Here is a 15,051-nt window from a genome sequence, read left to right as displayed (position 1 = left end):
GAATTAAGGGGCCTGTTTATATGTCTGTGTGCATTTCATTGTATTTTAGTTTATTTTATTTCATTTTGTATTATTTTCTTATAGAACAGTTGTATTGTCATTACTGAAGCTTTATAATGTTAATACATACAACGTGATATCTGACGACAGTGAACTGAACACCCGGCCTATTTTTTGATCTATTGACACATATATTCCTGTTACTATATGGAACGCGCTAGCTGCTCACAATACATGTTAAAATGTGGTCACGAGGGCTGGGGGGGCTGGGGCTCCCCTCACTGGCTCTTGCTGAACAAACTCCCACATGGGACTACGCTCATAGATCAGTTATCTTTCTTAACTGGAGAGCGTTATAGCAAATTTTTGCTAACACTTTAGCTGTATATCTGCCCAGGGGGTGCCCACTTTGGACACCGCTCTCGGCAGGGACATATTTACTTCCCCTTTGGGGCTGGTTCTTCTTTTTGTTTTTCTTTATCTCAAATTTTTTTTTTTCCTCTCATAACTGTTTTCCTGCTCTATTCTACCTTTCCTGACGCCCACACCCCCTCTCCCTACCCTTCCTCCCCACGAAAAATGGATGTATTAAACATCATCACATTAAACGCTAAGGGACTCAACATCCCTGAAAAGAGAAGGATGTTGTTGCGCAATATGCGACCCTGCTGCAAGAGACACACTTTAGGGGTGATAAGTTTCCTGTACTAAAAAATAGATACTATCCCACAGTGTACCACTCAACCTACTCAGAAACCAAGTCTAGAGGAGTCTCAATTTTAATCTCAGCTAGAATTCTTTGGACACTAATCGACATGAAAACAGATCCAGTGGGTCGATTCTTATTCCTCAAAGGTTTGATAGGCGACGTGAAAGTCACTATTGCAAACTTATACACGCCAAACAGTAACCAAGACATCTTCCTCAAAAAACACCTTGAACAACTACAGAAATTCACAGAAGGGCAGCTTATAGTGGGAGGCGACTTTAACACCCCTCTAGTCCCAGAAGAAGATACCTTGTCAGGAAAGACATCCTTACCCTGAGGCCCGTGGAAAACGATTCAAGCGACCCTCCACAACACCCAATTGATTGACGCCTGGCGCCTGTTTCACCCAGGCAAGCGTGACTATAAATTTTACTTCCGCCCCCACCACACTTACTCACGTATAGATTACTTCCTGATTCCCCACAGTCAACTACAAGCAATCAAAGACTCCAGTATAGGTTCTATCACATGGTCGGACCATGCTCCGGTCACCCTTAGATACGCTTTGACGGATGACCAAAACAGGCAACAAAAGCCATGGAGGCTCAATGAGAGCCTTCTGCAAGACCCGGAGTTGTTGACAGATGTGACAAAGGAGATAGGTCACTACTTCCAAACCAATAACACTGCGGACAGCGATTTGAGAGTGATATGGGAAGCCCACAAGGCGGTAGTACGTGGTATTCTCATCAAACATGGATCGAGAATCAAAAAAACAGAGAACGGCCCAACTCACCTCTCTACTCTCTAAACTGCAACAATTAAAGACTAACCGCAAACAAATACAGACAGGACCACTAGAAAGTGAGATAGACATCATACGTAAACAGATCACAGACCTACTCCACTTCAAAGCAAAAGCTGCACTCCAAATTTGCCATAAAAAGGTCTATGAATCAGGAAATAAATGTGGCAGGTTCCTGGCTCAGACACTGCGTACACAAAGGGCTGCCTCATACATACCGTGGATATAATCCGCTACGGAACAGAATGCCACCCTACCACGACAGATTTGCCAAGCGTTTAAATCATACTATGCTTCGCTATATAATTTGCCCACGCCGCAAACCACACTAGAATGAATAACGGAATGCATAACATCCTCCCTTATGCCAACCTTACCGACTGAAGCACACGAACAGTTAGAAGACCCCATCACCCTCCTAGAACTACAGGCTGCAATAGGTAACACCAAACCTGGGAAAGCCCCCGGACCGGATGGCCTAACTACACAATACTACAAGACCCTGCTGCCTTCACTAGGTACACAAATGGTTACACTTCTCAACCATCTCAGTAAGGCAGGCAAACTTCATGACTCAACATTACTAGCTCACATATCAGTTGTCCCCAAAGAAGGTAAGGACCCGACTCAGTGTGGGAGCTATTGCCCAATATCACTTCTCAATACCGATCTTAAAATATTTACGAAAATATTAGCCACCAGACTACAACACCACCTGACCCAGCTGATACACCTAGACCAAGTGGGCTTTGTGCCCACCAGGGAAGCCCGTGACAATACTACCAAGGTTCTAAATTTACTATACTCAGCCAACCTTCAGAAACTCCCATGTGTCTTCATAGGCACGGACGCAGAAAAAGCGTTTGACCAGGTAAACTGGGATCTTATGCTTGCTACGCTGAGACATATAGGACTAGGAGATAACATGACAAACTAGATTAAAGCGGTGTACTCAAACCCAACCGCAAAGGTTAGAGCCAACGGAGTACTCTGACTGTCTCCAGATTAGAAATGGGATGAGGCAGGGATGCCCACTCTCACCCTTACTTTTTGCCCTATCCCTAGAACCATTCTTATGCCATATAAGATTGAACCCAGACATCACCGGTATTGAGATAGACGGCACTCCACATAAGGTTTCGGCATATGCCCATGATTTGATGTTCTTGCACACAAATCCTACCATTTCCATACCAAATCTACTACGAGAATTTGCAAACTATGGCGAAATTTCCAATCTAAAAATTAATCTTTCAAAATCGGAGGCAATGGGTGTCGGAATACCTCAACCACAACTTAAACACCTCCAATCGAGTTTCAGTCTAAAATGGACTAATACCGCACTGAAATATCTAGGCACGTCTATTCCACAAAACTTCTCTAAAATATATGAATTTAACTTCCCGCCCCTCCTAAAAAAGATCAAAACCCTGCTAAATCAATGACACACGGCACTCCACTTGTCGCTGGGCCGCTGTAATATCCTAAAAATCACCATCCTTCCCAAATTTTTGTATCTTTTGCAGGCTCTACCAATTCAGATATCTGCACTCTATTTTAAGCAAGTGCAATCAGTCTTCACAGAATTCATTTGGGCTCGTAAATGACCTCATCCTCCCTAAACCTTACGAAGGCCTGGCATTACTGGATATCCGCACCTATTACTACGCAATTCACCTAGGTAGGCTAGTGGACTGGTGCCGACACCACAAGACTAAACTGTGGACACAACTAGAACATGCACAAAGCAAGATCCTCCTGAGTAGAGCTCCATGGTGTTATACTACATTACCAGCGGATATCAAACGACATCCCCTAATTGGCACCACTGCCAAAATCAGCGCTCACCTCATATCTCAAGCAGCTCTCTCCACCCAAAACTCCCCACTAAGGCCTATACTGGGTAACCCTAAATTTGCCCCTGGCTTAAGTGATGGGGTCTTTTGGGGTTTAAGTGGAGCGGGCCTATACCAGGCGTCGCATTTCAGCTCCGGAGGACAATGGAAGTCATACATGGAGCTTACTGACCCTACGGGGCTGTTCCGCTTGGACTTCCTAAGATCACGTCAATTGACCTACTTCCTCCATACTATGGAACCCCCGGCCGGAAATGACCAACCACTCACGACACTGGAGGAACTTTGCACTGACGATGGAATACTCCCACGTACTCTCTCATTGACATACAAACTCCTAATTACACCCCCTGCAGCTTTTGCCCCTCCGGGACTTCTCAAGTGGGAAAGTGACCTGGACCGCCAATTTGACATTACCACCAGGAATCAAATACTCAGATTCACACATAAATCCTCCATATGTGCTAAAACTCAAGAAACTAATTACAAAATCATTTCCTGATGGTACAGAACTCCGGTGGTCCTACACAAGTTATTTCCGACAATGTCTGACCAATGTTGGCGATGTCAATCAGATAAGGGAACCCTACACATCCTCTGGTCCTGTCCCAAATCAACACATTTTTGGCAAACAATAAGAGAGATAGTTCAAAGATTTACTGAACGTACAATACCAGATGACCCAGCATTTTTCCTGCTACACACGTCAAACATACCAGAACGAACATACAAAAAATCCGTTATCCGACACCTTTTGGATGCAGCCAAAGCCTGCATTCCACTGAACTGGAAATCCCCACACCCTCCCTTGATTGAACTATGGTTCACAAAGGTGGAGGAAATCAAAAAAATGGAGGATCTTGTCCTCACGGCTCAAAATAGACAGGAGACATACTCCAAAACATAGCAACTGTGGAACATGTTTTTATACTCAGACGAAGGCCAATCATTAAGAGGAATCATTCCCTCATCTCAACCAAATTCAACCATTGCATGACTTGACAAAGTGCCTACTGGAAATTTGAACACAAAACAGACGAGAACCAGTGCCACTCTGTACAAGTGGGGACCCCCCCCTCCCTACTTCCCTCCTACCCCACCCCATTCTCCACCTTATTTCCTCTGTCTCTTCTTTTAACACCTTTATATCTTTTATCTCTTTCATTTTCCAAAAATGTATAAAAGAAGTGGATTTGGTCCCAAGTATATATATATATCTTGTAGGGCTACAAGTAACTCTGCTGACACAAGGTTACAAACAAAGACGACAAGATAAGCACTACATAACAATGCTTTATGAGTTTCAACAGGAACTATAGAACCAACCTTTCATACAAGACAAAACTGCTAGGTTTTAATGTTTGTTAGTAGTCATGTTACAAGATACATACCTGTTGATGCTTGTAATTCTTTATGTGACATTGTTTATTTGCGGTCCTTGTGGACCTTTTTCACTATATAAATAAATAATTAAAAAAAAAAAAAAAATGAATGTGGACGCCAAGATCTTTGCTAAGGTCTTGGCTACCCATCTATCTCATGTTATAGAAGACCTAATTGGCATTGATCAAACCGGTTTTATGCCGGGCAAAGGAACCAACATAAATATTAGACGCCTATTCCTTAACCTAACTATCTTGCACGATAACCCCGGGTCCAGAGTTATTGCCTCTCTAGATGCCGAAAATGCTTTCGATTCAGTCGAATGGAACTATTTATGGGAGGTTTTGCATAGATTCGGATTTGGTCCCAAGTTTATACATGGTATTCGATTGTTGTACCATACTCCTAGAGCTCGCGTCTGTACTAACAACTGGGTCTTGGACTCTTTTAATTTGTATCGCGGTACGAGACAGGGATGTCCGCTCTCCCCCAGCCTGTTCGCCCTGGTGCTGGAGCCCCTGGCAATTTCGATCAGGAGTGCTCCAGACGTCCAGGGCCTGTGGGTGGGTATGATGGAAGAGCGCCTCTCCCTCTATGCCGACGACGCGCTTTTATACCTAAATGACGTTGGCCCCTCTCTTCAAGCTGCCCTGCGAATTTTTGATAGCTTTGGGGGATTATCCGGTATAAAAATCAACTGGACAAAATCGTTTTTGTTCCCTCTGGACCCCCCTCCTCCCCGTTGCAATGGGTGAAGGAGTTCAAATACCTCGGGATCGTGATTACGAGAAACCCCTCTGATTTTATTGTAAAGAATCTAACCCCTGTTTTGAATACCTTACGCACAAAATGCTCTGCATGGGAGAACTTGCCACTAAATCTTTTAGGGCGCATCAATCTCCTAAAGATGATGATACTACCTAAATTTAACTATCTGTTCAGAAATTGCCCAGTTTGGGTCCCTGTTTCATTCCTGATCGGTTAATGGGTTCTTTTATTTGTGGTGGGGGGAGCCCTAGGTTGGCGCGCTCCACACTGTGGTTGCCTGCTGATTTGGGGGGCTTGGCTCTCCCTAATTTTCAGATTTATTTTTGGGCGGCTAAGTTGGTGTCAATCCACTGGTGGTTTCAGGGCTCCAGAATTAATGCAGCAGTCTGCCTTGAGGCGAACTGTTTGGGCTCACTAACTGACCTCCGTAACTTTCCCTGCAGGGGACCGGGGGCCTACCTTGAGGTCCCTGGGCCTACTAGGGCAACGTGGAAGGTTTGGGTGGTGGCTAGATGAAGGTACCTTAAGCCGGGTCAATTATCACCAGCCCATCCCTTGTGGGGGAACCCAGCGCTAAAGCACTTCCGTACTATCCCAGATTCGCAGGTTTGGGCTAGATATGGCATTACAACCCTGGGGCAAATAATGCCCAGAGGGGAGTTGCTCTCTCTACCAGAAATGACAGCTACATTTCTAATTTACCCCAATGGATGCGGTTCAGATATCTGCAGCTTAGACACGCGGCTAGGGCTCAATTTCCACAAACTCCCATGCTTCAAGCTGATCCCATTGAAGAACTTCTATCCCCCGGAGATGCTTCTAAACCCCTCTCTACCCTTTATAATGCACTCCTGGGCAGGGATTCTCCCTCAGAGACTCCATCGTATCTTCCCTGATAAAGACCCCCTATGCCCTAAATGTAAGGTTCAAATTGGAACGTTCTTTCATATGTTCTGGGAGTGCCCCATTATGGCGATATTTTGGTCTGCGATTTTTGGAGAAATTAATTCCAGGTTACAAATATCTATCCTAGCCTCGCCAGAGCTAGCTCTGTTGGGGGTTCATGATGATGAACAACGACCCTATCATCTTAAATTATTAATATCTTATCTTCTTTTTTATGCCAAAAAGGAGATCCTCATGAAATGGATTGACTCTTCCGCTCTGTCCATTGCAGCCTGGGAAGCACAGATTGAGGCAGCCATTCCCATGTATAAAATGACATATATTAACTGAGGCTGTCCATGGAAATTCGAAAAAGTATGGACTCCGTGGCTATCCTCCTAGTGGCATACAGTGTTTTGAGAATTATGCTTGTTGGTTGGGAGGGCTTCTAGGTGTAGGGGAAAATGTTTTTTTATTTTATATATAGTATTGATATTCTTGTATGCTACCCTCCAATCTGTACACACTAACTTGATCTATGTAAAGGCATGTATATCTTCCATGAAGTGTTATGTACTATGTCAATTGGTATTTTGTATTTTTACCTTCTGTGACAATAAAGCACATCTGTTTTGTTAAAAAAAGTGAATCATTGGAGTTTGTTATAGGCTACCCAGTGTTAATGAGGAGGTGGGGATTAGGCTCCTTGCTCAGATGGAATGGACTGCAAGGGCTGGGATGGTGATAATAATGAGGGGTTTTAACTACCCTGATATTCACTGGAGTAATTGCACTGCTGGGACAGTTAACGGGCAAGAATTTATAAACCTATTACAAGACAATTTTATGGTCAAGTTCATAGAGGACTGATTCTCTGTTGGACCTGGTAATCTCAAACAATGCAGAGCTTTTTACTAATGTTCATATAACATCTGGGTAGCAGTGACCATAACATGATTTCATTTAATGTTAGCTGTAAGCAACAAACACATACGGGAAAGATAAAAACACTTAACTTTAAGAGAGGACATTTTCCAATGATGAGGACTGTTCTTCAAGGCTTACAGAGCATCCGGAAAGTATACACAGCGCTTCACTTTTTCCACATTTTGTTATGTTACAGCCTTATTCCAAAATGGATTAAAGTAATTATTTTCCTCAAAATTCTACAAACAATACCCCATAATGACAACATGAAAGAAGTTTGTTTGAAATCTTTGCAAATTTATTAAAAATTAAAAAAATCATATGTACAGAAGTATTCACAGCCTTTGCTCAATACTTTGTGAAAGCACCTTTGGCATCAATTACAGCCTTGTCTTTTTGAGTAAGATGCTACAAGCTTGGTGTTGAAATTCAACATGATTTAATATCATATTTCTGGAAGTTTTCGTTCCTGGTTGATACAGCTAGGTGGCCTAAGTTGGAATGTAACCAGTTACAAATCAAAGCTTTGTAGCGTATCAGATAACAAGGGTTTGGCTTGCCCACCTGGTGTGATTACAAGCTTCAAAGGGAGCCACAGCTGCCAAGATGACTGATGAGTTGAGCTACAGAAGATCAAAGACCAAGATATCTATGAAGATTTGACTCAGGTCGGACAGTGGTGATTCATGGACAAACGCTGCCCCCTAGTGGACAATACAGCAGACTTCCTGGAGAATGGGCAGATATTAGAAGAACTACCGCTTGGCAATACCTCATTGGGAAAGGAGACAAGTGGGGGTGGCTACGAGTGGGTGTGTATGTGAGTAAAAAGAGCACACACAGGCAATTCGACCCTTCTCATTCTTGGTACAAGCCTGGTGAGCCTAGTGGCTCTTTCTTTTGGTCATCTGGGCCACATGGCTCTCCCCCTTTCCCTTTGGATCATGGCTTGGGCCTAAGCCTCATGGCTCTGGCCCTCTCTTTACCAACTGAGCCTAGCTGGATACAAAGCCTTGCGGAGAGCCTTGTGATAAGTATCTTTGATTCTCGTATTTGATATTCTGATATGATGGGTATTGTTAGTATGTGTTTGTAATATCTATTTAGGACTTTCTTGTTAGCCTTTTCCTATTATCTTGGGAAATAAATAAGATTTTTGTTTTATTAAGCCGTGCGCTTGGTTTTCATAGCTAACCTTGTATTATTATGATATCAACAGTAACATGTGGTCAGAGTTTTATAGACTAACTAACTATAGGGTTAGACAATTTATATAATAATTTTAATAATATTTATTGTACCATTATTTTACTTCACTTGGTACACCTATTTTTTGGGCAGTTTCCCCCATTCTTCTTTGCAGGACCTCTCAAGCGTGTAGACTGGGAGGGAATATTGGCATTGATGAACACAGAACAGAAATGGGAATTGTTCAAAGCAACTGTATGTGAACACACTGCAAAGTATATTCCCATGGGCAATAAGTTTAAAAGGCTAAAAATAAAACCTATGCTGCTCACATCCAAAGTTAAAAATGCTATAAATATTAAGAAAAGAGCTTTTAAAAAATATAAAAATGAAGGAACACTATCATCGTTTAAATTTTACAAAGAATATAACAGAATATGTAAAAAGAAAATAAAGGATGGAAAAATTTAAAACGAACGACAGATTGCAAAAGATAGTAGGACAAACCCTCAAAAATTCTTTAAATATATGAATTTTTTAATAATTATATGTAGGGATGGGTAAACGGTTCGGCCTGAGCATGAGACCATTTGTTCGGCCCGCCGAACGACCGCAATGCACTGCGCTGCTGCACAGTGCATTGAAAGCCCTAATTGGGCAACAATCAGGGCACAAAGTACTGTCAGAGCCATGTTTAGACACTGTCACGATGACTCTATCCAATCATGGCTCATTGCTGTTAGTCCCGCCCCACACTATAAAAGTATTCTTTCAATAGCAGCCATTTTCAGTGTCTTATCGGCGTGGAGAGAGATAGAACAGGGCTCTGTTTAATGCTATTAGACAGTGTGCTATACTGTGCTATTCTGATTCCATTGTTAGTGTAGAATATCAGTTTAGTGTGAATCTAGGGATAGTTCAGTGTGAGTGTAGTACGGTCATTCATCTTTAAATTAGTGTGAATGTAGGGTTAGTTCAGTAAGTGTGAGTGTAGTGTGACCATTTATCTTTACATTAGTGTGAATGTAGGGATAGTTCAGTCAGTGTGAGTGTAGTGATCGTTTAACACAGTATATTTCAATACATTACTGCAAGTTTAACACCGTATATTTCAGTGCGTTACGTGCCGTTTAACGCAGTACATTTCTGTATGTTACTGCACGCTTAATGCAGCATATTTCAGTGTGTTACTGCAAGTTTAATGTCGTACAGTTCAGTGTGTTACTGCCGTTTAACTCAGTATATTTCTGTGCCTTACTGCACGCTTAACACAGTATATTTCAGTGCGTTACTGCGCGTTTAACTCCATACAGTTCAGTACATTACTGCAAGTTTAACGCTGTATATTTCAGTGTGCTATCTTCCATTTAATGCAGTACAGTTCAGTGCGTTACTGCAAGTTTAACACTGTATATTGCAGTGTGTTACCTCGGTTTAACGCAGTACATTTCTGTGCGTTAGTGCATGCTTAACGCAGTATATTTCAGTGCATAATCTTCTGTTTACTGCTGTATAGTTCAGTCTGTTATTGCAAGTTTAACGCTGCATATTTCGGTGCGTTACGTGCCGTTTAACACAGTACATTTCTGTGCATTAGTGCATGTTTAGCGCTGTATATTTCAGTGTGTTATCTTCCGTTTAACGCAGTACATTTCTGTGTGTTAGTGCAAGCTTAACGCAGTATATTTCAGTGCGTTTTCTTCTGTTTAATGCTGTATATTTCAGTGCGTTACTGCAAGTTTAACGCCGTACAGTTCAGTGCATTACTGCAAGTTTAAAGCCATATATTTCAGTGCGTTACGTGCTGTTTAACGCAGTACATTTCTGTGCGTTAGTGCACGTTTGATGCAGTATATTGCAGTGCGGCAGTGCAGTTTTACTGCAGTATAATATAGTGTATCAGTGGAGTGTGTCTGTGTAGTAGTGAGTACTCAAGTTAAAGTGCACCAAACACCACTTTCCATTGATTAAAGTGCATCCACGTACACATTTCCACATCTATATTACATTGTGTTATTAAGCACCCCCCATCATGTCTGGGAGGAGAACAAGGAGAGGCAGATGTTCCCATGGCACTGTGAGAGGGCCAGCAGCGTATGTGTCCACAGGCAAGTCAAAGGTGGACGTGGTCAGTCCTCAGGCAGGGCATCATTTCCTCTGTTTAGTGATGTTGCCCATGCTATCCAGCCACAGCATGCAGAGGAGGTGGTGGACTGGCTTAATAAACCATACTCATCCTCCTCATCCTCTGTCATCCAAGCAGAGACTGGTGCACAGTCCACTGCAGCTGCCAGCTGTGGCTAAACCTGCCTCCTTGTCCACAGCTATTCCTGCCACAGCCCCAGCATCAGGCATGGAGGAGTCAGCTGAGTTATGTGAACACAGCGTCAGCCACTTGCACCTTGACGATGCACAGCCATTACTTGATTCATTTGTTGGTTCTGAAGTTGAGGTTGAGGAAGGCAGGAAAATGAGACTACAGAGAGGGGAGAACACTGGTACACAAATTGGCATTCATGTTCCTCCAGCCGCAGCATATTGCCAAATTGTCTCCAGTGGTAATGAGGATGGAGGAGATGATGATGATGAGGTCACTGACGCGACTTAGGTGCCAAATAGAGCAGAGGAGGAAAGTGAGGGTGAGGCACAACCCCATCAAGGCAGCCATCATGGAAGAGTAGAGAGCAGCCACCCTTTTGCATCACATTATGGAGCTGTTATCTCCCGGCCCCTTTCCCACAGCTCAGCTGTCTGGGCCTTTGTTAGCACATGTGCAGCTGATCGCACTGTTACATACTGTACATAGTAGGTGAGGTCGAAAAAAGACACAAGTCCATCAAGTCCAACCTATGTGTGTGATTATATGTCAGTATTACCTTGTATATCCCTGTATGTTGTGGTCGTTCAGGTGCTTATTTAATAGTTTCTTGAAACTATCGATGCTCCCTGCTTAGACCACCGCCTTTGGAAGGGAATTCCACATCCTTTTCACTCTTACAGTAAAGAACCCTCTACGTTGTTTAAGGTTAAACCTCTTTTCTTCTAATTTTAATGAGTGGCCACGAGTCTTGTTAAACTCCCTTCCGCAAAAAAGTTTTATCCCTATTGTGAGGTCACCCGTATGGTATTTGTAAATTGAAATCATATCCCCTCTCAAGCGCCTCTTCTCCAGAGAGAATAAGTTCAGTGCTCGCAACCTTTCCTCATAACTAATATCCTCCAGATCCTTTATTAGCTTTGTTGCTCTTCTTTGTACTCGCTCCATTTCCAGTACATCCTTCCTGAGGACTGGTGCCCAGAACTGGACAGCATACTCTAGGTGCGGCCGTACCAGAGTCTTGTAGAGTGGGAGAATTATTGTTTTATCTCTGGAATTAATCCCCTTTTTAATCAGTTGCCGACCGCCGACCGCCGACCGCCGACCGCCGCACGCCGATGTACGTCGGCACAATGGCACGGGCAGGCATAAGGGCTTACCTGTACGTCCCTGCCTGCCGATTGGACCCCCCCGCCCGGTGCCTGCAGCGGTCGGATTCTCGTCAGGAGCGATCCGAGGTGAGGGGGAGGCCACTCATTCATGGCCACACCCTCACGATCGCTCCTGGCGAATTAAGTGCTTCCTCGGCTTCTGTAATGTAAACAGAAGCGGAGGAAGTGATGTCATCTTTCCTCGAGCCGGTCTTTTCGTTCCGACGCCGAGGAGAGAAGACATCAATGTGAGTTTGCACCAGCACTACACTTCCAGTAAAACAAGCAGGCACACTTTTCACCCCCCATCACCCCCCAGACACCCCCGATCACCCCCCTGCACCCCCTGTCACAGTGGCACCAATAGCAGTTTTTTTTTCTGATTATTGCATTGGTGTCAGTTTGTGACAGTTATAAGTGATAGGGCAGTTAGTGTTAGAGTGACATGTGCTATAATCCTTAAAAAAGAAGAAAAAAGTAGTATATAGATCAATAAAATGTATCACACGTGACATGCAACTTATGACAATGATATCATGAACTTTAAAAATAATATTATGTGATCACACATAAGTAATATAATAGGTGATGATTAAACAGTCTGTATAAATAGTGTTGTTGTGATCTCTTTATAATAAAGATGCTGGTTAGACCAGCTGTGATGTGTGCCCAGTGCACCGTAAGTGAAACACAACAGTCTCTATAAAATTTCCTGGTGTATCCCTTTAAACCAAGGTGTGCGGCAGTGCTTGGCAGGATCAGGATCAGGATGTCATTTGAACATGAAGGAGAGAGAAGAATTCCATAGTGTAAAACCATTAACAGTTTTATTTAGGTCAAATGACAAGTAGTACTCACATTGTAGTAGTTTCAAATAAGCAGTAAATTATCCAAAAAAGCGCCAGATACAAGGAGATGTTGTAAGGCGTTGGACATCCTGATCCTGATCCTGCACAATCACAGCGCGAGACACAAGCACTCGGTTACCACAATATAGCAGCAGACACAAGTGGAATACACCTGCCTTGGTTTAAAGGGATACACCAGGAAATTTTATAGAGACTGTTGTGTTTCACTTACGGTGCACTGGGCACACATCACGGCTGGTCTAACCAGCATCTTTATTATAAAGAGATCACAACAACACTATTTATACAGACTGTTTATTCATCACCTATTATATTACTTATGTGTGATCACATAATATTATTTTTAAAGTTCATGATATCATTGTCATAAGTTGCATGTCACGTGTGATACATTTTATTGATTTATATACTACTTTTTTCTTCTTTTTTAAGGATTATAGCACATGTCACTTTAACACCTCTTTCATGTTTACAATTATTGGGGAAGTTTGTTTTTAGTAATAGCACTTTAGGACGGCGCCACACTCACCCCTCATTTTTACATTTATTCTTTTGCTCACTCCACTTCGGTGGAGTTTGCGTGCGTGAGGGCAGCAGTCCAACATTTTGTTGCTCACCTAATTCCGTTGCGCGGATTTCACATTTAATTTTGCCAGGTAGTGTTAGGCCCCTTTAGGTCTAGGGTACCCCCCTAACCCCCCCTAATAAAGTTTTAACCCCGTGATCACCCCCCGTTGCCAGTGTCACTAAGCGATCGTTTTTCTGATCTCTGTATTAGTGTCACAGATGACGCTAGTTAGGGAGGTAAGTATATAGGTTCGCCGTCAGCTTTTTATAGCGTCAGGGACCCCCATATACTACCTAATAAGGGTTTTAACCCCCTGATTGCCCCCTTTCACCAGTGATCACCGTATAACTGTTATGGGTGACACTGGTTAGTTAGTTTGTTTATTATAGTTTCAGGGCACCCGCCGTTTATTACCTAATAAAGGTTTAGCCCCCTAATTGCCCAGCGGTGATATAAGTTACGTTTTAGGGTCAGGTAGGGTCTGCGTCGCCCCAGGCAGCATCAGGTTAGTGCCAGTACCGCTAACACCCATGCACGCAGCATACACCTCCCTTAGTGGTATAGTATCTGAACGGATCAATATCTGATCCGATCAGATCTATACTAGCGTCCCCAACAGTTCAGGGTTCCCAAAAACGCAGTGTTAGCAGGATCAGCCCAGATACCTGCTAGCACCTGCATTTTGCCCCTCCGCCCAGCCCAGCCCACCCAAGTGCAGTATCGATCGATCACTGTCACTCACAAAACACTAAACACATAACTGCAGCGTTCGCAGAGTCAGGCCTGATCCTTGCGATCCCTAACAGTTTTTTGGTAGCGTTTTGATACAGTCGCTAACAGTCAGGAGCTTTTATACCTGTGAGTCTCACTAGTGTACCACTAAATTTAGAGCCCAAAATGGCAAATCAAAGGTACACTAGTGAGGAGGCCTACATGTTTCTGAGCATGACAGATAGTGAAGAGGAAGTCACTCATCTGTCAGATTCAGGCTCAGAATACGAACCTGTAGACAGCAGCGGCTCCATGACAGATAGCTCTGACGACGTACCAGACCCCGAACTTCTTCTTCTGCTGTTGAGGTGCAAGAACTGCAGGGCTCTCGGATGGAGCAGAGCAGTACTAGCGCCGCTATTCCTTCTGGTGAACTGGCAAGCACCAGCGGCCTAGTACACCCTGGTCATACATCCAGCACTGCAGTAACACTTGGTGACGTGGCGAGTCCCATAAGTGCAGTTCAAGCTGGCGAGGTGGCAAGCACAAGTAGTGTCCCACTGCCACCAAGAAGAAGACTAACACAGGCCCGTCGTGCCCATAGTGCCCTTCCTGCTGCATTCGTCAATCCTAATTGGGAACCCACCACTTCTGCAGCACCTGTACTTCCCCCATTCACTGGCCAACCCGGCATTCATGTGAAAACACTTGATTTTACGCCACTTGATTTTTATTCGCTGTTTTTCACCGAAGTTCTCTATAGATCTATTGTGGACCAAAGCAATTTGTATGCTGGTCAACACATCGCCACTATTCCCCAGTCCTCCCTTGCCAGAGATTGGAAACCAATTACGGTTTCCGAATTTAAGATCTTTCTGGGCCTTTCCCTCCTCATGGGCATAACCAAAAAGAGT

The sequence above is a fragment of the Aquarana catesbeiana genome, linkage group LG13 (genome assembly GCF_042186555.1).
Source record: "Aquarana catesbeiana isolate 2022-GZ linkage group LG13, ASM4218655v1, whole genome shotgun sequence".
Classification (NCBI taxonomy): Eukaryota; Metazoa; Chordata; class Amphibia; order Anura; family Ranidae; genus Aquarana; species Aquarana catesbeiana.
The sequence above is the reverse complement of the archived record's forward strand: the minus strand, read 5'-3'. Positions refer to the sequence as shown.